At 32.0% G+C, this 25,336-nt stretch overlaps 1 protein-coding gene across 1 annotated transcript in view; it reads left to right on the forward strand.

The window, feature by feature from the left end:
- LOC108910368 overlaps positions 1-25,336 on the forward strand; it is a gene marked incomplete at its 3' end in the record, with an annotated part of 109,636 nt that overhangs the window by 64,459 nt on the left and 19,841 nt on the right. The gene's annotated exons all lie outside the window — the stretch shown is intronic.

Raw genomic sequence — 25,336 nt, forward strand, 5'->3', positions numbered from 1 at the left:
AGCGCCGCTTCACTAGAAAAGTATAATGTATTTCAATGGACCCGCACGACCCTTCACGATTTATTTTCAGGATTTCTTTGAAGCTTTTGAAGCGCGTCAATCTTGAGTTGCATCCATTGCGTACAGGTCGATTTTACGATGGACACAACAAATAATTAATTCTGTATATAATAGAAGGGCCATCTGGAATCAGTCACATTCGGATCATCGGAATAGATATGTTCTCGATAAATTGTGGGCAGAAGTAGCTGAAGAATGTAAAAAAACTTGTTATTGTTATGTTGTTTATTTTCTACTATTTAGTACTATTACAAAGATAATAAAAATATTAATGTGACAATCACAAATAATCAGTTTAATTATTAATATCTAATTGGAAAGTTATTTACGTAATCTTTAAAAGTATCTCGTATTGCTTTTGCATGATTGGATATGCCAAGTGCTATGATATATGATATGCCCTTTGTGCCAAGTTGTGATCTTCGTCAACTAATGATAGATGCCTTGGAAACCCTTTGTCAATAATTACATTATGTAAAATATATATTGCCTTAATAATTTTCTTTTCGTCTGTTTCTATAGCTTTAGAAAGAATTCGCCATTTTGAATATATTATTCCAAAAGTACGTTCTATCGTTTTTCGGGCTCTAGATAATCGTTGATCGTTTTTCCAGTATATAATTAAACGTATTTATCTCCATTCTGAGATATTCGAAAAATCGTGCAAGATGGTTTTTTAATTGAAGGAAAAGTTTATAACATTGTCCATTTTTTCCTTTTTGTGTTTGTTGGATGTACCGAATATTATCTATAACTTTGTAGTATTAAACGCAAAGCAGCGATATTAAAAATAATTTCATCCTCGCTGTCCGAGAACATCTTTGCAACTGTGACAATAAAATAAATCGTCTTGTTTGTAGCGTTCTTTGACGCTTAACTATACATCAGTTAATCTTGAAGCGTCGCGTGAAGCGGCGCTTGCCGCGTGGAGCGGTGCTCCAGCATATTTGTACCCTAATATCATGAGAATCGTCGGACTTTATATTTCTGAAGGGAATAAGATTAGATATAAAACATTCAGACATCTTTAATAACATATCTGAAAAAGACTGTTATTGTGGCAGGTTAAGATATCATGACATTTAAAGCAATAATATATTGCCTATTCTATTTTTAGATAAATTCTTTTTCTATCTAGTTTTCTATCTAAAACAGAGAACTAGTAATAATTTATTTTAAGTATTTAAACATTTTTAATTTGCTTAAACTTGAAATCATGACTGAAAAGGAATATTTAACAATATAAACACGTTATTATTAATGCGATTGCATTATTTTTTGAAACAATAAATTCGTGTTCCTGTATAATAGCTTTCTAGGTATTCTTGGTAATGGTCCAACAAAATTAATTTAAGGAACAAAAGACCGTGAAAGATTGCTCAACACTCAGTCCTGAATAAATTTTCTTAGCGTAAAGAGAAATTTTTCAGTTGCTGTTAAGCACCTACCACTTTCCTTCAGAAACAACTGACGCTCAAAATGAAAACCTTTTGTCTGACACTTTTATTATCACGCAATGACTTGCTCCTAAACTAAGAACAAAACGTAATTAATTTATTTCCTACGCGGCTTTGCATTCATTATTTATTAGAAATTACCTCAACAATCACAAAGATGTATTAAAAAACAACAATTGTAGCCTCCAAACAAATAACACGTGCATAATCGATCATATAGGTCATATATCATATATTTTCTAATTTTCTAAAAATGTATTTACATCTATTTTATATCGTTTTGTGTAAATAAGGAGACAACGTATTAAAAGACGACCAGAGAGTGATAGGGGAAATTTGCAATCGAATTGTGGAAGAGATGGAGGCCGTAGGCAGTTACATCACATTGTAGCAGCCGAAGAATAAATTTTAAACTTTGTGGAAGAAAATCCCCATATAAGGCAAATCATTCGACAGTGCCTGGAGTGTTTCAATCAACAGTATGGCATATACAGGGTGTAACTTTAAGTGGCAGTCAGTTTTTTAGGTGTTCCTCTGAATACGAATATGAATTTTTTTTTTATCAAATAAATAGCGTTATAATTAGTTTTTTAAACTGCACTATAATTCTTACTTACTCTGTAAATCGGGCCAGCCGGAATTAGCATGGTAAATTGTATCAGTGTCGCCAGTTGTTACTTTTTTAAAACGATAAAAAAAATAAACTGTAAAACAGATTGCTTTTGTATGGCTTAGCGGCATGTCATTTTAAAGTCACCATATTTTTTTGATATCAATGTGATCAAATCGCCAAACATTAAAAAAAACATCCTATCGTTAAAAAATTAAAACTTTTTACATACATGATTTATTAAAAAAACATTTCAAAAAATATTCACAATAAAAATAAAACTTATCAAACTTATCAAACTTATCAAACTTATCTGTTTGATATGAAACATTTGTCTTAAAACTGTTTCGAGTTTTATAAACAATTAGGTATGTGTTACTATTTTTAAAATGTCTCAATCTCAGTGTCACTGACTTCTGACATTGACTTGCAATTATTTTAGCTGAACTATATTACTGTCACTGCTTAAAGTAGATAAGGACGCTTTTAGGAAAGTAAACACAGGTAATATTAAAAAGTTATATAATTCTAATCTTCTTATTCACTACCTTCGGTGCTAGACATATTAAACTGATTGAAAATAAACAGAACAACAAAATTATGTCGTGAACAGTTTAAATTTAAGCAGAATACGATCTTGTTCAAAGGGCAACTAATAAATATTTGTCTCTAATTTTAACAGTTTTTATTACATCACGTAAGTACATTTATTTTTTTAAATGCTAATTAACGTTTTACTAATTACATTTAACAGAAGTACGCATTAGTAATAACAATAAAGGTAACAAGTGAATTGGCCAAAGTAAAATAGCTATGAGAAAACTACTCACTATGTTCCAGTAAATTATTTTCGTTTTTTACCTATGACTGTGTACACTTTACCAAATCTAGATTACACTCGACCAAATTCCAATGGCGTGTAAATAAATATGTTTAAATAATTTTCATATTATTTCATATTTCACTATACAGTGTGTTCTCAAAGTTGAGTAATTTATTTTAACATCTGGTAGAACTCTTAAGAAAAAGTCGATTTACCAAAAATCGTTTATATAAAAGTTGCAGGAGAAGAGAGTTATTAAAATCCTGTTCTACAAAATTTTTTTAAAATTGTTCAACAAAAATTGTTCAAAATTGTTACCTTTTGTTACCATTAATGCCTTTACAGCGCGGTGGTCGAAAATGCCAATAAAAAAGTTTTTAAATATCATTTTTTAAGTAATTGTTAATACTTAATTGCATTATTTGGCAACTTTTATATACACGATTTTTAGTAAGTCGACTTTTTTTACGAGTTCTACCAGCTGGTAAAATAAACGATTCAACTTTGAGAACACCCGATAGAATTTGTATGTCCATTATTAATCCCCTTTATTTTTTTTCTGAGTAAGTTTTGAATTAGGACCCTATATTTTATCATAATTACGTCCCAATGCCTTCCTTTCAGTCATTTGTATTCGGAAATTCATTACTCCTTGCTAAAATTTCTACTCCAATAAAAAAATCTGGTAGTAGGCACTACACAAAACACGAATATACAGGGTGTGGCGTGTATAATCTATAAAAATTAAACTACAGCTTCCTGATGATATTTGTAATAGAAAAGTCTTATACGAAAAAGTTCTATCTTCGCGTTCATTTATTCAACGAAAATGAAGGCCGACGCTGTGATTTTTATAAAAAACTTTGAAAATGTTCTTATGCGACCCGAGGTGCAACCTTATAATTTAAGTCGATATAATCCAATACTAGTAACATTAAAAGAAGATTACATTGTCAAAAAATTTGTACAGTCAACTGGTTTTTTATTTGTATTGAATTCATTGTTCACTTAATTATTAAATAGTAAGCATCGTCCATCGACCCATCAGTGTTAAAGAGTGACATATTCCAGACAAAAGTTTTTATTTTGTAATTCCACGATAGTGTAACTTTTATAAAGAAGCAAAAAATAAGAATAGCGTGCCGATTACATTAAAAACGAGATTCTTATTTCTTACTTTGCTTAATTTTATGATTCGTGCACAAACTAGGTTTACAATGAACCGAGAAAACAAAGCATTTACTATTTCCGAACGTGACGATGTGGTGTTAGTGCATGGTGCAGCCGCAGAAAATGGGCCCGCGGCGACTAAGTTGTACCAGAAATGATGGTTACAACGTCACCCGTCATGTGCAAATACAATCCTACAATGCGTTCAGCGGTTGCGAGATACGGGAAGTGTTATTCCTCGAGCAGAAGGACGTGGTCAGCAAGTGAACGTTAATGTTGAAGATGCAGTGTTGGAAAATCTTGAAGAAGACCTCAAAATTAGTACTCGACGACTCGCACAGCAAGTAGGAACCTCATCGCCTACCGTACATCGCATCTTAAGGCGCCAGCTGTTGCACCCCTATCATCTGCAACCAGTTCAATAGATTTTACCCCCGGATTGTAATCAACGAATGCGTTTTGCAGATGGCTTTTACGTCAATGTGCCAATCAAGTAGACTTTTCTGCTTATGTTTGTGTAACAGATGAGGCGACATTTACCCGTGGTGCAGTGAATTTCCATAATATGCACATATGGGCCGATGAAAATCCTCAGATTAGGCGACATTTACCCGTGTTGAAGTGAATTTCCATAATATGCACATATGGGCCGATGAAAATCCTCACGCGATTAGGGAAACTCATTTTCAACATCGGTTCTCGGTAAATGTTGCCGAAGGCCAACTAAATGGACCAACATATGCTGACTTTTTGGAGAACCGGTTGCCTGACTTATTGGACGATGTGGCATTACAAGTTCGGGCACGCATGTTTTATCTTTAAGATGGGGCTCCTCCACACAGTACTCGAGAAGTAACGACACTTTTGAATAAAGTGTTTCCTCAGCGATGGATTGGATATTGAAACCGTATACTTAAAGCTGCTGACGCAATTAGGGAAATACTTGGAATTTGGCGCAGTTGCCAACTATAGATGCTTACGGATATGGTTTTGTTTGGGAACTCTTGCAGTAACAACAATGTATTTAAGATAGTAATTAGTATTAATTATTATAATAAGAAAATATCAGTTCTTTTTAATATCTATTTTTGTTAGTTTGTACTTTTGCATTGAAAAATTCCCCAAAAATTGAGAAGTATCTTTCTGTCTTTCAACTACAATTTGTTTACGCGGCTAGTCTACAACACGTAACTCATCGTACAGCACACGGATAGGACCGTTCCAGATAAAATATTTTGATCCATAATTGAACTTCAATTTACGAAAAAAAAAAAAAACGCAAAAAATAGAACATTTTCGTATAAGACTTTTCTATTACAAATATCGTTAGGAAGCTGTAGTTTAATTTTTATAGATTATACACGCCACACCCTGTATTTTTGAGATTGGAACTCGATTAACGTAAATAAATTGAATTCTATTCTCGCATATATTCTGAACACATATCATTTACAGGAGATATGGTAGAAGATGAATTATTATAACTAGATGTATAACCTGGATTAAGACTTCTGGTTAATTTAGATTAGTTTAAGTTACTTAGATTAATGTGAACAAGATAAATCGTTCCAATTTCACATACAAGATGAGAATATTCATTTTTTTTGTTCCTCTTATCGATGAAAAGTTTTAAATCCCCTTTATAAAACACTCTGTAAAAAAAATGATTAAAAAGCTTCCAGCCTTTAGAATATTCTTGAAAGGTATAACCTAAGTAAATTATCGTCATCCATACTAATGGCTTTTTATACAAGAAAGGTAAGGGGTAAAGTTTGCTTTCAGCTTCGATTCCCTAAATGTCACATTTTAGGCGCATTATCTGGAATCTCACTTCCATTCTTTCGTAAATTTGCCTCCCTACAAGACAATATCGTTCATCCTCTCCACCTTCATGAATCAATTTACCCAGAAATTTACTTCTTATTCCTTACCACCCACGCTTTTCTATATCACCAGATGATTTTTGTCGAACAGTATGTTTTCATATACCTCTATACTCTTGAGACCAATTGATGTGGAGCGAGTTTATGTATTTTCCTCATTCTTGTCAATATCTATCCGATACTCCCAAAATAGACGAATCCCTTAAATATTTATGGTATATATGGTATAAAACATATTCGAGAGTTTAAAAAGGGAAACTGACTTTGAAAGAGAGCAAACTCTTTTATATACAAGAGGCTTTCCTTGTATGTTTAGTTTAAAAATGTGAAAGCTTAATAGATTGAGACAGTTGCCTTGACGTTTGACCATTAATGGTACTGCCACCTTAATAATATACTGAGGCATAGTAGATTGTCAATGTAAATGTAATGCACGATCTTAATTTGGAATAATAATAATAATAATAAAAAGAAACATACATACTTAAAAAGAACAAATAGTTTTATGGTATTTATAACTTAGTAAGTGATAACTATAGTTACGGACGTTTTCAGTATAATAAACACTTATTTAGTTAATGTTTCACATATGATTAAAAATGCAAATGGCTCATTGGAGAATAGAACTGTCAGAAAAAACACCATAACTAACAAATTACTTTACTTTATGCGCTAATGTCTTCATTAAACATTACTAAAAATAATTTTAAAGTCGAAATAATCTACACAAATCAGTTTAAATTAAGTAAAAAGTGACAAGATATGTTTTTAGTATCATTACAGTATATTAAAGCAAATTCTTAATGAGGTTTTAATCTACCAAAAAATGTGATTATACTTAAAATGATTACCAATTAGTATACAACTTTTACTTTGCTGAATAGTGTAATGACCTCATATAGACCTGGGAATCTTAGATATTATGAGACATCTCAGTGAAGACATCGTTTACCTAATTATTTCTAAATACACATGGTGTTTCTCAACCCATTTAGGTAGCACATAATTAATATACACAATATGCTTCGTTTTCTGCTACTTAATGGAAAATATTATATAATTAATATTATATAAATATTATATTATTAATATATTTCGGAGGATACAGTATGTACAATATAGGGGATTTAAATCTGAACTCATAAATGTACTGTCTGGAGTTCCCCAAGGTTCCATTTTAGGATCCCTAATGTTCAATATTTTTTTGAACGATATTAGTAAATATTTAGATGTTAATTTCTTACTTTATGCTGATGATATGAAGATATTTGTTAAGATTGATAGTTTAAATGATTGTCAAAACTTACAAAATGCTTTAACATCAGTGAATACATGGTGTACAGAAAACTGTCTTCCCCTTAACATAAGTAAATGTAACATAATGTCCTTCTCTAGAATGACTTGTCCTGTGATCTATGATTATAGGATTAACAATCACTCTCTTACTCGTCCCAATTATATAAAAGATTTGGGAGTAACTTTTGATAAAAAATTAACTTTTCATGAACACATACGCAATGTCTCTTCATCGTCTTATAGAAGCCTTGGGTTTGTGATCAGAAATTGTAGAGATTTTGCTGATCCTTCTACAATAGTAAATTTGTATAATTGTTTTGTAAGATCTCGCTTGGAATATGCTTCAATAGTTTGGTATCCTCAGTATGCAGTCTATAAAAATAACTTAGAAAACATTCAAAGAAAATTCTTAAAATATATGTACTTCCGAACTCAAGGAATATATCCCAACATTGGATTTTCCCACAATATTCTTTTGGACATGTTTAACTGTAAGTCCTTAGAGACACGTCGAGATATGCACTCTGTTGTTTTTTTGTATAAAATCATTAATTATGTGTATGATTGTCCTCAAATTTTGGATCGTTTTAACTTCCACGTGCCTCGCGCCAATCTACGCTACTCGAATATGATGTACCTCGCAATGCCTAATACTAATTTATTATTGTCATCACCAATTTATGTCATGTGTGAAAATTGCAACAGCCTCCAACTTAATATTGACATTTTTTCTTGTAAAATAAAGTCAATAACAAACCTATTTTAATTGGCTTTTGTTTGTTTTGTTATTCATTTTAGCTTGTGTATATGTATAATGTCTATTGTATTTTACTAAAGCATATGACTGTTTTACACTAGTGTTATTTTATTTAATGTAAAATAGTTTATTAAGTTTTATTACTTTTAAATTTATTTATTTTTTTTTTGTCTTCGAATTGTTTTACCAATTGTTACTGTCATTTTTTGTGGTTTTATATTACATATTGTGTTCCCACCCATTCAGTAATTGAATATTTTCTGTTAAATAGTGTATCAAATAAATAAATAAATAAATAAATAAATAAATAAATAAATAAATAAATAAATAAATAAATAAATAAATAAACAAAATAAGTAAAATATTATGTAATAGTAAAATAATGTCTTCCAAGCTAAAAACTGTAAGTTAAAAGAAATTCATCATTAGACTCATTAGAGATGTTATTTCTTTTTCAAACAACAGTGAAAACAGTTCTGTTCTTATCTTATACACTTTTCTATGCCTTGTATATATTTGTGCAAATGCAATTGAACTCACTTTAATTTTTCTGGAACCTGTTGCCACTTCTGAAACAAGTCTCTCTACTGCCCTCGCGTATTAACTCTCCTAAGTCTATAATTCCAGACTAACCATCATGTTTTCTTGAATTCTATAAAAAGTATATAAGTAATAAGTTTGAAACCGGTATATGTCTGGTGTTTCCGATGACAAATGATCTTAGTTAACTAGATATTGCTGGTGTATTTTAATGCTGGTCGGGGCACTAGTTTAAAGAATTCTTGATTTTAAAGATTTTAATGGTTTCGTTCAAAACAATTTATTAACAAATTTATTTCGAACAAGGGAAATTTTGTACAATTTTCAACAAATTTCCGCTCATGCAGCTTCAACCTTCAATCGCCAACTAAACTTGCATTTTTGCAAGTTCTTTCATTACATTAATCCATCAGTCTTAACTCAATTTCCAATAATTCGTCACGTTTCAATGCAAAAAGACAAACTAAAATCGAAACTTCATCTACAGAACGCAAGTAATATTCTATTTTCTAATATTTCCTCCAACACCAAATTATCTCAGCCCCTATATAAGATTAAAACGCCATATTGCCTTTCTACGAACTCGCTAGATTATACATTCAGTCATTTCGGCGTCATTTTCAATTCGACTCGCGCGCGAGGTTATTAAAAGATGTAAAAGTAACAGAAGGAAATATGATAATAACGTTCTTCGGGTCCGTTCCTTCAGCATTGCGGGGGAGGTCAGGCCGCAAAAGTAGACTATCTCCGGAGAAGGTCATCGTCCCGATTGTGTTGCAATATTAAATGTCGATCTTGCATCTCGCATCTGGCATCAGTTTACTAGAAAAGGAATTATGTACTGAATCATCCGGCAGTTGCGTTACCTTTTACTGCTCGTTACATAACTGTAGTTGGTGGCATAGTGGGAGTGTTTTCGAGTACTATTCTGGTCATATGATCCACAATAAAATTGTTGTGTGATGCTAAGACGTAATAAAACACGAAAAATATTTCTCCTTAATTACATAGGCAAAACACAAGTGATCTGTTCTTTTCGTCTTGCGTTCATTTGGACCTGCTGAAAATAAATGAAAAAAAAATGAGTTATTTACAAACATGGTTTAGGATTGTAACGTCGTCGTGGGGAAATATGAAGTCAGTTTGGTATAATCTTTCCGATTTCAGTCGAAGAACCAGGAACTTGACAGTATGTACCAGATTCGGTCACTGACGCAGCAACTCGGCATGGAAATATTCGAAAAACTTGTTCCCATATTTATTTAGCCATACCTAGATACAGGTCTGGTCGAACTTAACATGCAGGTGGTAGAAATGTATACGCCCAGTTGAAGAATGCGCCTACAGGCAAATGGGTTCACGCACAGTTGCTCTGGTCGACTACGTCATAAATTTCAGTTGTCGACAAGTAGCTTGGCAGTGCAGTATGATGTATGTATGTATGTATGTATGTATGTATGTATGTATGTATGTATGTATGTCTGTCGGAGGTGTGGTGGAATTGTCTTCCGCAGCGGCACTTAGGCCTTATTAGGCCCTTTGTACACCCTCCTTCATTACTCGAGTACTTTTCTTCTTTCTTCTTTTTGGCAGTGCAGTGCAGCAATGCCGGAATTTGGTGTGATTCAGATAATTTTAATTTCTTGTAGGCACCATTCTATTAATCATTCATATTACAATTGCGAAAGGGAGAAATAAGAGGGATATTTTGTTTACTAATATTATTACACATGGTATTTTGGAGACCTTTTGAAACGGAACAAAACGAAATTTACCATCAATATAATAAAATTGTTTGAGGACATTAGATAATAATTAAAATATGTTGGCCATATGAACGTATAACAGTAATTTTCTACACATTATATACAAATTATTATGATTTTTTACCTTTAGCAGAAAACTTTTTTAGAGACGCCTACGAAAGTCATTAAATTTTATTGCCAGGCTTGTTTTTACATGTTCAACTGACTTCGGAAAGACTATACCAGACCCTCATTTTCGAGAAAATGCTCATTTAATTCATATATTCATAATTATTCGAACTTCTATTGAAGATACAAATAGAGTTGTCGAAACGTCACTGGAACACCCACTACAGTCAAGATCAATATATTTTCATTTCAGGAGATATATCAGAGAGTTCGAAAGATTAAAAGTTCAGATATCAATAAAACTTCTACGTCTAAAATAAAAACCTTGAAATCACCTTAAATTAAGGTAATAAATGGGCCCAATATGCCTTTAGAAATTTAAATGGTCAGTGTAGCCCTGAAATTTTAAAAATTCTTAATTCTACGACTTAATACAACCAACACATTCTAATCGTGTCATTTTATATTCCATTTATTCTACCTTGTGAAAATTTTCTGGAAAGAAAATCTATTCACCTATTTCAGCTTGTAAAAAATTAGATATTATATATGCTTAAAGTAAAGTAAAATCTTTATGTAACGGTTCGACGGAAATGTTTTTATTGAATGTTATTTTCCAAGTTGTTATGGTCGAGTATTTGAAATTGCAAATGCATGTCGTCTACACGTGTATCATAATAATATATTGCAAACATTTGACGTCAGATATGTCCAAAACACTCTTAATTATATTAATGGGGTATTTGAGAACATATAATACGTAGTCAGTTTACAAAGAAACTCAAGCCTATCTAAGCAATCGGTTATTCTAGCGTTAAGTAAATGTGAGATACTGCTGAAAAATTTGTGTAATATTGGTATCATCAGATAGAAACTAGAAAACATATAAAGGGTTCAGGAATGATTGTTGTTGATGAAAGTTAAATTTGTTGATACTATCACTTTGAAACACTTAATAACAAACTATTTAAAAAAAACATAGGGGGTTTCGGATTGTTGTAAAAATTTGTTAGTACTTATTTGGTGTCAAAAATGAAGGGTTCTAAGAACTGGTTCCCTTTGTTTTTAAGTTTTTGCAAATATCTATTCATATTTTAATTAAGTTTGGTTTTGGTTACTATTCCTTTAGTTTTTATGAAAATGGGTTACTATTGGTTACATTATATTTGTTATGAGTGTGAAATTTAGATGTGCTTATTGAATTTAGGTAAATTTACTATTTTATTGAATTTAACACTAACCATGATGACTCAGAGCTTACACTGAGGGATATATATACTTTAGGTATAAGTAGAAATTGATTAAACCTAGTAAAATATCTACTTTAGATAAGCTCCAGAAAGGTTACGCTGTTGTCATAAAAAAATTTTTGCTAAAGGAGTAGTTGTTAACTTTTTATTTATTTTTGCAATCCCATCTTTTTGCTAAGGTAGTTATAGTACAATTTTTCCCTAGCAAAAGTGTTTATCGCGATTGTTGGGCAATATATGGTCGAATTATTGTCGCGTTAGGGTGAAAAGTTTTATAATAATACCAGCAAATAACCTTTTGTACTTGTTTGATACAAAATGAATATGTAGTTTGTGACTCCTAGCCGCTAAATAATATCTAGTTACGGTAAATTATTTTTTACCGTTAATCAATTACCTACTGCAATAAGTTATTTAGATAGTTTTAGTGGAAGATATGCTACAAAAGTGTACCTATTTACCGGAAGAAAATGCCCTCTTCTAATAAAGTATCGATTTAAGAAAGTAAAATCGTGTTAGCTTGGCATATAACATTGTAAAAATGAGGAAAAGTGCAATTCTTACTGACGAGTTTCCTTCATTGTTGTATTAACTTTAAAACTAATGGGTAATTTGACAGGTACCATATTTTTTTTTGTTTCACACATTTAATTAAATTATAATGTCACAGTAACACCTGCATATCAAATATATTATTCTGTGTGATCTGTTTCATTAAATCACAGACTGCCTAATGACTCTTTGAGAGAATACCCACAATGGAACTCTCAGGAACAGTCACTTAATGTTTTCAGTCAATTAATAGCAGTGTCCGTAATTAAGAGTTAGATTCTGTCATTAGACTGAATGCTAGATATAAAAGTTCGGTACTTTTTTATTGGGGAACGGAAGACATGGTAACTTGTTTATAAATCAACTAGTTAGTGGCAGTTCTTTTTTATAGATCACTTCTTAGTAATTTTTATGTTCCGGGCTGTTGTTTGCTAGTGGAAATATAATAATATCAATAGTATACTGTAATAGCTTACCGATAACTTGACCTAATTAGATACATTATAAAGCTTGAAGATATTTTATCGATTTACCGATGACTCGTTTAAAAATCTTATAAAAAACTGCTCGTATATTTCACGTCGAAAATCCGTTACCGAATTGCAACGAAATGCTGCGCCTGCTGCAAAATTCCTGTTAAAGGAACTTCAAGCATGCTTGAAGTTTCCCAGGATAAGACGAAAATTGTCGGTTTTTGTTACAAGCAAAAAAGGTGTTTCAGTCTAGGTCGGTACTCGCTATTAACAACTGTTGTAGCTTCCAAGTTTTAGTAAAGATAAACTGACATAGTGGAGCTAGAAACTTTCCGATATTCGACTGCTACGACTGTGTTAATGTCATACATTATGTTCCTCTTCTTTTATTTCATTTATTTATCATGTAAGTTCCAATTTCATAATCAGTATAACATATTCAATATAAAGGGTCAATAGGTGTGTCAGAATTTTAAAACGCAATGGTGGCAAGATGGCTCGAAATGTCAATGTCAAATGTTGACAATTGTGTTTAGAGTACATTGTGGCAAGTTACCATGGTACAGATGTACAAATCTACAGCGCGTAGAATGCATTCGAATTTACCATCAAAATACGTATTCTGTTCGTCAGACGTTTCGCGCAACGTGAGCAATTTATGGTCAATATAATCGAGCAACTGAACTGTCTCGTTATCGTTTAGTTGAAAAATTTCAACAAACCCAGTCGCAGATAAGTGTACATCTATATACCGTCTGAGTGTGCGCGATCACAGGAAAACATCGTCGCTGTAAGTCATAGTGTAAAAAGTGATCCGTGCCTCTCTATTCTTCATCATTCTCAGACGATGTGAATAGAGTCTAAATTACTCAAGAATTGAAGCCAGCTGATCATCATCTGCGTGAAATTTTCGCGGACTGGGCTCTAGAACAGGCTCTATACACGTTTTGGGGAAAAATATTTTCTTCTGGCTCAATGGAATCGTAAATAAACATAACTGTAGAATTTGGGCTGATGAAAATCCTGAAGTGTTTTAGGAGAAGAGAATGGATCTTATTTTTTTGAAAACGATGATGGAAATCATGTTAATGTAAATGGAAAGCTTTACAGGTATATGCTAACAGCATATTTTCTGCCTAAACTGATAAGGCGGGTATCCATTTGTGTCAAATGCCCCGTAACGTAACACCGAACATGTTACGTTACATCTAGTGGAGACGGAAAATTGTTGCATGGTACGTGTAACAAATTTGACACGTGTAACTAATCCGGGACGAACCGTCAGTTGTCGGTTTTTAGTCGTCGCATCAAAGGGATGCAACAGTACTTTCTGCCACATGTTGAGACGGGGTTACCTTTTTGGCGGTAACGTTGCCTGTTGCATATGTGATTTTGTCTTATTTTTTGTTTCGTCAGTCTTTTGTATATGGTCTGGGGTCAGTCTGTTTTCTGCAGTGACTAGGAAGAGTGTGTTTTTCTTTGTTTGTGCCATGGAGTGGAGTAAAGAAAAGATTTCCGGAGATTTCCGTTTCTTATTCTTCAAAATTGTATGATGAATAAAAATATATGACGCTGCTGCTAATTACAATTGCATTGACGAATCCATTATTGCAGTCAGGTTCATACGGCGAGTTTATGTTCATGTGTCGTCTCGTAACTTTATTTTGTTACGTTACGGAATGAATGATACGACCAAAACCACACATACTTTCGCAGCGAACCGTGTCACCTTTTGCAACAGGCCGTAACATGTTGTTACGTTACGGAGCATTGTCACAAGTGGATACCCGCCTATAGATGTTGCCACAGACAATGTTTTTTGTCAACAGGATGGCACCACTTTTCGCAATTCGTCAACAATTGATTTATCGCAACAACAGTTTCGTGGATGGGTTATTTCGAGAAATGCTAATGTCAACTGACTACCAATATGGTCTCAATCCTGACTGACTGACATATTATCTTTTGTATAAAAAAATTTCCACTAGTTTTGTCTTTATGTGTTAGAAAGGGGATCGTTCTTATCTACAGCTGTACAGGCGTAGGTATTCATATAACGTTGATTCTAATTCTTTATATTGTTTTTCATTCCATCTAGCAAATATGTCAAGGACTATACCTTTGGAAGAAATTTTCTTGTGATATAAAAGAAACATACAGATTGCTTTGGAAAAAGATACCATTAAGTCAGGAATTATTAACAGAATATCAAAAATTAACACGATTTTCTTCGTGTGGGATTTTTCCTGTGGTGTCAATTATAATCTTTTAAAATCAAGTTTTTTTATTATTGATTTTTGACCATTTTGCTAGAGGTTGTTAGCTACGATCTTTCTCGGTGACTTTTTTATTGTATGTGAAATTTCACTTTGCATAAAATGGGCACTGTTTTTTTCGAAGAAAAACGCCGCTGACTGTCCCAAAATCAACTAGCTTTTATTTCTAGCTATTTCTATATAGACAGAATCCCTAGAAACAAATAGACCATACTACAACACTGGGATATTCTCAAAAAGTTATCGGCCATAAATATTTTAACTAATATAATAATATAATAACTGACGAATTCTGTTTACGCAAAAAAAATATTGTAAAAGTTTTATTTTTATCCAAGCAAGCTACCTTTGAAGTGTGACGCATCAGTTTTCAAATGCTTTGTATATTAAACAGTAGTAGCTGATTGGCTTTGGGGCAGTCAATTTCTCAAAAAGCGGAGTATAATTTTTAGGTAAATAGAATTTTATATTTTAATGTAGATTAGGAAAAGTCATTTGTTTCTCTGAAACGCATAACAATCAATTGTTTTTATACATTTTTTTAAGATCGTAAAAGATTTTCCTAAAACTCACTTTTTACCATGTTTTTCTAGGTAGAAAGCTAACAGAGACAAGCAAAGTTGAATGTTTTTGGAATACCTTATTCAATAAAGAAATGTCTGCTCTGAGACTTCTGTTGATGTTAAATGAATTGTGAATAAAATTATAGGTTACGGCTCGTTAGAGTATGCGTTTCATAAATAAAAACAGAATTAAACTACTGCTATTGAACAAAAGTACTTATACCAGTGAATAAACTATAATTGCCGTATTGCCTGTACGTTATATTAAACTCTAATAGCCCCAAGATACCACTTCATTTAACATATATGGTAATGGAGAAGAGTATATTGTGCATATTATGTCTGCTACTTTAAATTAAACAGAAAACTACTCAATGGAACACGTTTAGCAACGTATCGATTTAAATTTTAAATTCTCCAAGTAAATCTTATTTGTTGCTGCATTAAAAATTGATCTCTGAACATTTCACACGCTAACTGGAAAAACTTAGTTTTGTGACAATATTTTAAGTTTTTCATGATATATACTTCCTCTTTATTTCCTTTCTAATTATAATGAAAGCTTCCTGTATTTCTTTCATCGTAATTAACTGCAAACTACCCTACTTTTTATTTGTCAAATAAGTCAAATTTTCGGTTATAATTGAAATAGATTTGGATTGAAAATGTGTTGATGTCAACAAATAATTTATCAAAGACAACAAAATTTTAAAAAGGCCATTAACTTTATGCTAAAGTGAAGTTATGGCCAGCTGCCAGAAAAATTTGAATATATTTACTTAGGAGTGAGAGTATTTTCCCCAGTTATGTAAATTAAGTTGCACAAATGCATCTACACACAAGTACTGTCATACCGAATCGCATTTATATAGGACAATGCGTTTAGACTATAATACGAGTAACTTTAAGCTTTAAGTTGATAAACGAAACAACTTGGTACAGGGGTAAGGTAAGCGTTAAAACATCATATTTCAGGAATAAATAAGAAACTTGTATTTGTTGTTACTTTGAAACTGTGACGTCAGTGATATATAATAATTGATTGTGAGGGACCTTCTATATATGTACATACGTATCATTGTACACTTTAATTTTTACGGATCATGGTTTTTATTATAGCTACCAAAACTTGTATCTAGTAAAGCCGTACCTAACTAACGAATTCTAGAATCTAGGAATCAATTATACGAAATATAACACTTTTGTCACCCTCACGGTTTGAGCATATTTGGGACCTAAATAAACAAAGGAATCATCGAGCGAGTTCAAGTAAGTTCCCATAAAAAAACTACTTTGTTTAGCCTCAGGAATATATTCAGGAAATTAATTAAATTTATTTTAGTAGGATTAACTACGTAAACTTAAAACTATTAATAACCACGTTTTACCAAAAACATTTTTAATTAAGCTCCTGAATATAACTGAGTTGTGATATATAAAAAATATTTTTAGCAAACAATCAATATGTATTTAGATTAAGAAGCTTAAATTAACTCGAAATATTATTTTATCATGCATGATTTGGATATGACGGTAATAAATGAGAGATGCAGGAATGCTCTCATATTTTTTTGGGCAGTACCTTCACGCCACTGAAAGAGCAGGGTGAATTAAAAAAAGGTACTTTTAAGCCTTTTTGACACGACACACCATTTTTGAGAAAATTGTAAAAATGCTAGAATCCTTCTTGACGGATCGAATAAAATTTTATGACACAGAACAGAATAAAATTTGATTTAATTATAAATTCATCTCAATAAGCACAACATTCAAATGCTACTACATTTTCACAAAAAAAAAAATATGAATTATCTGTTTTGTCTATTTTGAATCAGAATCTAATCAAAAAAATTCAGTAAATGCTGAAATAAGGACTCGAATAATAAGTGGAATCGTTGCTGAATCCAAAATCTTCCGAAATCAAGGATGTTAAACAAAGTTAAACTCAAAATAGGCTAATAGGGTCTGTGATAACTTACAGACCTTACCTAATTTTTGACTTTGACCACTAGAAATAAAAGAACGCTATGAGTTCCGAAAGAGAGATCCTTAAAAAATATTTAATATAAAATTAAAAATACCGATGATCTTGGGAATTCTGATAATTCTCTAGTTCAGTAGGCTGGAGTTGACATAGTTAAATTTATAAAGGATCAAAAGAGAAACAGTGAAGGAAGATGCGACTGGGAGTCTTTGGGGGACAGGAAAGAAATGGATTGACGACGTAGGGAAAAATGTGGGATCGATAGGAACAAGAGATTGGAAGTTGGAAGTCGGAGAAAGGGTAGAATGGAAGAAAATCGACTCACCAAGAAAGAAGACTAAAATTCCTAATATTTATCTGTATTTATTCTAAATTTTCAAAACATAAGTAAAATATGACTATTGTGTCCACATACATATAGAGTAGTTTTTTGAAAGGGGCGTAGTTCGAAGCAGTTCAGTTCTAATTAAAAATTAGTTTCAAATGCAAACACGACCTCCTCCAAAGCTTGAGAAGTTTCCGAATGGCATATATGTTGACGTTGACTGCTCTGTTATTGCACGCTAGGGAGTAAATCACCAAACATTGCATAATAATTGAAGTCATGTACTAATAGACGTCGGACACATGTTGACGTTCGTCGAAGGGGATGAAATTTGAATTACCATAATTTAAACCGTCTGTTATTACGAAACTCTTTTCCGAAGTTTCTAAACAGTTTAGCGCTGTTATTGTGTCACATCAAGAAATTTGCATTCAGGAAACACCAACGATATTACATCGAATACAGGAAGTCGTTACATTAACATACTTATAACATCGTTAAGTACTCATTACACTCATGAATTTTAATTCTAAGATTATAAAAATACTTTCCAGAATGACAAGTTTTTAAAACTTTTATTAATAGCATTATATTAAATTAAATTAAAAAAATTTATTAAATGAAGTCAATGTTTTTTGATACCAGAAATCTGTGTATATAAAAGATATCCAACCCCACAAAAAAGTCTTAATTGCTGATATTGCAGAAACTACTCTATGGTCTATATGCCCCAACTAGTATTACATTTTACCATGCTAATACCTAGTAAACAGCTAGTAATAAATGATCATCCAGAATAAGAACTAAAAATAATATGTCTAAATATACTTAATTGTAGAAAAACACATATGTTGAAACTGTTAAATAATGCAATCATTCAAAGAAACATCCTCTCATCACTTTTGACTAAACCTATTAACGTAGGAAAAAGCTGCAACAAAAAAATTTTTTTGTTTCCATATTTTACTTGGGATTTCATCAAGCAGCTTCCCTCCTCGTATACAATTATAAACATTAACAGAAAAAAATATATAAACATCAAACATTAAAAGAAAATGGGTGATATTCTCCATCAAAAGAAACAGAGAACCTGCGTCAAATATAAGTACCTACCAAAATTTTTAACTACAAAATGATTTAAGCATGGCATCTTCAATATCGTGTACCCTTATCGTAGTTTCCAAAAAAATCTCTGCCTTTTTCCAACTCATACTGACAATGTGGTTGAAGAAATAACAAATGAAAATGCGTGCGCGATAATATACTATGACCTCTTTGAAGGAATGCACATATTTCAGGAATACCTTGTATACACGTCGTTTCTTTACGAGAAGATTAAATAGGTAGCATGTTAGATTTCTTATATAAGAGCTTAGTAAAGGATTACAAATGGTGACCGGGCGAAATAATGGAAAGTTGTAAATATCCCTTTTTATTTGATTACTTCTGGAAATTTTAAATTGAAGTGAATTTAAACGACTCATTGCACTACTCGATAAATTCAACAAAAGGAAATTGAAAGGAATTTTACACGTATTACTTAAATTGACTTAACTAGTTCATTAGAAGTTATATAGCATAAGTATAAATTTTGAAACAATCAAGAAACCCCTTGACATAACATTTCAAATTAATTAACATAATTTGTCAATAAATGTAAAAAACTTTTTAATCATATAAAATGTATATAGGGTGGGCCACCAGTAACGCCTCGGTCACTAGTGACAAAACGGCAAATGTTACAGAAACCTGTTTCGGTGGGTATGTGTAGGTTGATTACGGCTACATTTTAAAAATATTTTGATATATACAGGGTGTCCAGGAAAAGCGTACCATATCAAAGTTATGTTTTTTTAAATGGAACACCCTGTATTTTACTGCATTTTTGAAAGCACCGTAAAAAAATAGGTGAACTTTATTAAAGGTTCTGCATACCTAGGACTTACAGTTTGTGAGATATTTCAATTTTAGTGAAAATGCAGGCATAGCGTAGAAATTTAATATTAGCAATAAAAAAATAATTTTAAGGAAGCAGCTTTGGAGGGTCTATTTTAGATCCTTGAAGTTATAAATTGTTATATTTGTCGTCACTTAGTATTATACAGGGTGTTCAAAAAACTGCTGAATACTTCTCTCAACTTTAAACAGCAATAACTTGGTTATTTTAAATGGAACACCCAGTATATTTTTACTTTGGGAGTTGGGAAATTTAAAACTCTTTCAAACTGTGTATAGGTTCCCTATACCTATCTCTAACGGTATTGGAGATATTTGTGCCGTTTCGTTTTTTATCGATTTTTTTTTTATGATGTATCCACGTGTCTTTATCGAGGTCTTTACTGAATTGGTTTGGGTTCTTCTTGATGACGTCTCTTTAAATATATTGAGAAAAATGAGGATGCAATTAGATGGCGCACCTGCAAATTTTTCATATTCAGTGAGAAATTATTTAAATCGAAAATTTAGTAATAAATGGATAAGTAGGAATGGTGCATGTCAGTGGCCACGTAGGTGTCCAGACCTCACCGTAATGGACTTCTTTGTTGCGAGCTATATAAAAAATCTTGTATACAATGTTCCACCTATTACTTGCGATGATATTGGAGGGAAGGATTAGAGATGCATTTGCGTGAGAATATCATTTGAAGATAGAATAAGATGCTGTATTCAGGAGAATGGTTATCAATTCGAACATCAATTAAAATTTTTCTTTGTTTTTTCTAAAAGTAAAAGTTCCTTTTATCATTATCATGAAAATATTCAAAAAAGTTTTCTAATAAAAAATATTATTTTATAAGCAGAATGATTATAAAAAGTTATTAATTTTGTATAAATATGTTTGTAGTAAGTAACTGAATTATTTATGAACAAGAAAAATATTTATTAAAGAAAATTTTACTTTTAGAAGAAACAAAGAATATTTTAATAGATGTTCGAATTGATAACCATTCTCTTGAATCTTTTTTTTATCTTCAAATGATATTCTCACATTCCTTAGAATATTTGGGGTGATTGTGGCAAATGCATATCTAATTCCTTTCTTCACATCATCGCAAGTGGAACACTGTGTACAAGATATATTTTTATACAGCCCGAAACAAAGAAGTCCATTACGAGAGGTTTGGACATCTGTGGTAGCCACTGACATGGACCATTCTTACCTACTCATTTATTACTTAATTATCGATTTATATAATTTCTCACTGAATATGAAAAATGTGCAGGTGCGCCATCTATTTGCATTCACATTTTTCTCCTTATATTTAAAGAGACGTCATCAAGAAGAACCCAAACCAATTCAGTAAAGACCTCGATAAAGACACGTGGATACATCTTAAAAAAAAAATCGATAAAAAACGAAACGGCACAAATATCTCCAATACCGTTAGAGATAGGTATAGGGAACCTATACACAGTTTGAAAGAGTTTTAAATTTCCCAACTCCCAAAGTAAAAATATACTGGGTGTTCCATTTAAAATAACCAAGTTATTGCTGTTTAAAGTTGAGAGAAGTATTCAGCAGTTTTTTGAACACCCTGTATAATACTAAGTGACGACAAATATAACAATTTATAACTTCAAGGATCTAAAATAGACCCTCCAAAGCTGCTTCCTTAAAATTATTTTTTTATTGCTAATATTAAATTTCTACGCTATGCCTGCATTTTCACTTAAATTGAAATATCTCACAAACTGTAAGTCCTAGGTATGCAGAACCTTTAATAAAGTTCACCTATTTTTTTACGGTGCTTTCAAAAATGCAGTAAAATACAGGGTGTTCCATTTAAAAAAACATAACTTTGATATGGTACGCTTTTCCTGGACACCCTGTATATATCAAAATATTTTTAAAATGTAGCCGTAATCAACCTACACATACCCACCTATACAGGTTTCTGTAACATTTGCCGTTTGGTCACTAGCGACCGAGGCGTTACTGGTGGCCCACCCTGTATAATAGAAGTGAATCAAATGAGGTTGCACTTATGCAGATTTAAATTCGAACAGAATACGACGTAAGATGACTTACATCTTCCGGATGGAAATCAATTAGTCAGTGCATCTTGTTTTTTTTAATTAACGGAATTGAATGTGCAAACACGGAAATATCGAAGAAATCGATTGTCTGGATTATCCTTTGTTTTAAACAGATACATTCTCAAGAAATAGGTTTAACAAATAACAGTATATTTTACCGCACAACTTATTCTATATCAAAAGCAACTATACCACCGTCGAATGTTGAGAATATTTATTTTTTCTAAAACAGTGGCTCATATCATACAGCTTGTATAAAAATCATTCTAGAGAATAATTATAATATGTTTTAGGTTTTATTCTACGAAAAGCAAGAAGGGATGATTTGTCTCTATGAGTTAATCTTTTATCAGTTTTTTTTTTAACTAATGACTAAATAAATTTTCACAATTTTTGATATTATTTACGCGGGTATACGGTTATATTCAAACCATAACTATATTTCCGGTTTTCTAATATAATTAATATAAATTTTTACTTAGTGTAAATAACTACTGCTTTACTATTCATGATCAGATTGAATACAATAGATTTTCTCTTTAGTTCACATGATTTATGTGGATTGTATATTAACATTATAATTATTTAGATTTATCTAGAAAGAACAACTCTAATGATGTTAGAATATTCTAATCTATACTGAGAATGGCTTATTTCGAAAAGTATAAAAATTTTCATTATAAATTTTGGTTATGCTTTATGATGGGTGCTTTTAAAACATCACATTATACAGGCTGGCCCAATTAAAACAGTGCACCTGAAATATTTTCAATGCAACAAGTTTTTCCGGAAAACCCCGAAACAGGTCGATTTTGTTTTCAAGGGGGACATCTTTTGATAATAAATTCATGGATGTAGGATCATCCCCCTAAACGGGGTCGCAACCCCTTCAAGAATCTTAAATAGCACGGGGGGTTAAGTGTTGATTCAAAAAGTCACGTACAGCGGCTGCATAGTGTGACGGAGCGCCATCCTGTTGAAAAAATACATCATTCTCTGGGATCTGACCGTCATTTTCAAGAATCTTCACAAATCCTTGCAGTTACCCGGGCCATTTCAGTATTTCGAAAATAGAGAGTGAAAATACTCAGTATATTATCACAAATAAGTAAAATTATCAAAATGCTCAATATCGAATGAAAGTGTACTCAATAATTTCACTCAATCCGTATTTTTACTGCTTTCACTCGCACCGATTTTTTTACAGTGTATCATCTCATTTTCCCAATAATATGTGGTAGTTCCCTGCACAAACTGGGACATTCTGTATAGCAAAATCATGCCCATCCAAATGACCTTATTGTCTGATGGACGTTAACCTTTAGATGTATGTGTTCCTAGTTCTTGCGATGGCCCACGTTGTACTACGCGAGGTGCATGAACCTGACCTCTTAGACAGAATGTTTCACCTTCTGGTATTTCGCTGCTAGTCCTAGAGTACATACAAAATTTTTTAGCTGTTTATTGACAAGAACGTTGCATTTTTAGAAATACCTCGAAAGAAGTTCATCAGAAAAATAATATTTGGCTTTACAAATATCCTTCATGATTTTATTTTTTTTGTTTTATTTTGATGTTTGTTTGATTGATTGCTTCCTTTAATATAACTGCCTTTCGCATATAATGTCAGGAAATAAATTCTGAAGTCACAGATCAAAATTTTTTATGATAGAAGCCTCAAATTTGAAACTTGGTAAGATGGTGACCGTGCTGACAGAACTGAAGTAGGCAACCCTTTTCTAGAACATTTTGGTGTATTATATTTCATTAATTGCTGCAATCAAGACGAGCAACTTGAACTTTCACAATATGTGAATCATTTTAAATACTTTCCTCATACATAGAAATTCTAATAAAAGTCAAATTGTTGGTTTAGATTTTCCAGCACCATGGATTAAGTATATAAAAAAATTTATTCCACATATCTGTTACAATAAGGATTTATTTGTGAGAAATACAATTTAGTAGAGACATTCATTAGTATTTGGCGAGTGAAAGATTTGTTTGTAGTTGGTAAGGTATTTATTTGATTAAAAATACCAAATATTTAGTTCTAACGAAAAACATTTTAGACATTCATTAAAATATTTGCCGTGCAGAGAATATATTTTTTTAAAAAACATATTTAATTGGTATCCGTATTTGTTTATTATTAGAAAAACTACTTTAATTGTCACTATTAAATAATTTTTATATTTACATTTATTTGTATTATAAGGGGTGTTAAAAAAAGAGTGTAAAATATTTCAGGAGGTAATAGTATGAACCAAAATAAGCAGAAAAGTCTTAATAAACATAGGTCCGCAAAGTAACGGTTGCGGAGATATGGATTCGTTTTTCAAACATTTTATTTTATTAGAAATAAACCGACAAAGGAAGCTTTTAACAAACAAAAAACAAAGTTACAGAAGATGTTCAAAGTGTCCTCCGTCCATTTCCAAGCAGGCACGACATCTTCGTCTCAACGATATTCGAACTCTTTCGAAAACACCCTCCTTGGTTTGGATTTCTTGACACTTTTGATTAATCCGTAGCTGCAGCTCTTCCAGGCTATTTACAGGAGTACCATACACTAATGTCTTCAAATATCTCCAAACAAAGAAATCTAGAGGGTTCAGATCAGGCGATCTTGGAGGCCATAAAACAGGTCCGGCCCTTCCTACCCATCTATGTGGAAAAGTTTGGTGTAAATGCTCTATAACGGCCATGGAAAAATGAGCTGGAGCACCATCATGCTGGAACCACATTTGTTGCCTCTGATTCAAAGGAATGTCTTCCAAAAACTCATACAGTGTGTTCTGCAGAAAGTTGAGGTAAGCAGCGCCTGTTAATCGGTTTGGTAAAACAACAGGACCTAGAAACCTGTCACCTACAATACCCATCCAAATGTTTAATGAAAAACGTGCCTGATGTCCAGATTCTATTAGAGCATGAGGATTTTCGTCGGCCCAAATATGCGTATTGTGAAAACTAAACACTCCATTTCTTGTGAACCCGGCCTCATCAGTAAAAAGAATGTTTGCAAGAAAACGAGGGTCTTCAGCATCATGACGTAGAAACCAGCAGCAAAAAACCAAACGTGCTTGATGACAACATAAAGACAAACAAATAGTTAATAAGAAAGATTAAAGAATTATAATATACATCCTAATAAAACAACATTCTTAAGTAAAAAGCAAATAGTAAATGATAAAAACCAATGAGAAAAATCAATGCTTCTTTATTTTAGTTCACAAATACATAACAGGCTAATAAAAATGTATATTTTTGAAAATATTCAGATAGTAAGTTATCCAGTTCATCCATAATAACGTACATTCACACCACTGAGCATCTATAAACTCAGTAATGGCTGACACTGTTCTACGCAACATACTCCGTCGACTATTCACGATTATGCATTAA

The sequence above is a fragment of the Anoplophora glabripennis genome, unplaced genomic scaffold, assembly GCF_000390285.2.
Source record: "Anoplophora glabripennis isolate ALB-LARVAE unplaced genomic scaffold, Agla_2.0 scaffold397, whole genome shotgun sequence".
Lineage (NCBI taxonomy): Eukaryota > Metazoa > Arthropoda > Insecta > Coleoptera > Cerambycidae > Anoplophora > Anoplophora glabripennis.